Consider the following 1310-nt stretch of genomic DNA (forward strand, 5'->3'; position numbering starts at 1 on the left):
GGTAGGTGCTCAGATGGGCTCAGATTGCCCCTGTTTGTCCTGTAAAGCCACCAGTATTGCGATGACCTCAGGGTCTTTGGAGGTTTCTCCTATTAGTAGGGTTGTGGCCATTGCTATGGGCACACAGAAATCCCTTGGAGAGGTCAAGTACCATCCTCAGGTTTGGCTCTAGGGTCCTGAGCCTGTGGTGTGTGCAGGACAGGGCTGTTTGGACAGTTGTCTGAAAACACAAACTCGGCTTATGTTTCGGGTCATGGGTATGGCAGGACTGATCTACAGACGATGAGGAGAACTCTTCAGGATATGAAAAAAGGCGAGTGTGAGGCTCTTGCTCAAGTTTTTATCTCTGGATATCGTGTCACTCATGGTCGTGAAATTTCCGGGTGACTTCATGGGAAATGGACGAGTCTTACTCACTGGGGCTTTGGCACCTTCCAAAGAGTTTCGGGTCATTCTGTGGATTGGAAGAAATCCGTTTTTTTGTTGTTGTTTTGTTTTGTTTTATTTTAAACCTCAGGTGTCCTACCAAATGAGGGATTCCAGAGTAGAGTCCTGGGGAGGGGCGAGTGGACTACCAGAAATCTGGTTAAAAATTGGGGCTAGGGACGTGTCAAGCCCATTATGACATCTAATGGTCCATCCACTGAGAGGACTTACTAGAGGACAGGACTCATTCTGAGGAACTCAATGCGTGTATATGCCCTCGTAGCACTCAAAAATGGGTGTGGCCTCAGGTTGAATGCTGGTTTCTCCTACACTGAACGTTGGACAACATGCCAACCACAGTTTCTTGCCATGGGGATGGAATCCAGGCTTTTGAGGAGACATGCCTGTATACCAAAGCAATGGATCTGATTATGGTTTAGTGTCCTGTCTGGTTCAATCTTCTTCTCTGGGGACATCCATCTATGGTATGAGTAGAGGTAGATGATGTTAAGCTGGTGTCAGGCCGCCCTTGTTTGTGCTGGGCGACCTACACTTTTGGGTTTGGCCTCAGGGACTTTGGAGGGTTCTCCTAATTTGTACGATTTTGAACTATGGAATGGGCACAATTCCCATGGATTGGGTAGCATAGTCCTAATGTGTTGCTCCAGTGGTCCCAGCCTGGAGGGTGTTTGGCCCAGGATTTTGAGGACAGAAGTCTGAAAACAGAAATTCAACTTAGGTTTGGGGACCTAGGCCCGATCTACAAACCATGAGAAGAACTCTTCAGGATATGAAGAAAGAGCGAGTCTGAGGCGCATGCTCAGGCTTTTGTCTCCGGATTTATATCAGCGATGGCCGTGGAATGTCAGGGAGGCCTCATGGGC

The sequence above is a fragment of the Mustela nivalis genome (genome assembly GCF_964662115.1).
Source record: "Mustela nivalis genome assembly, contig: HAP1_SCAFFOLD_131, whole genome shotgun sequence".
Classification (NCBI taxonomy): Eukaryota; Metazoa; Chordata; class Mammalia; order Carnivora; family Mustelidae; genus Mustela; species Mustela nivalis.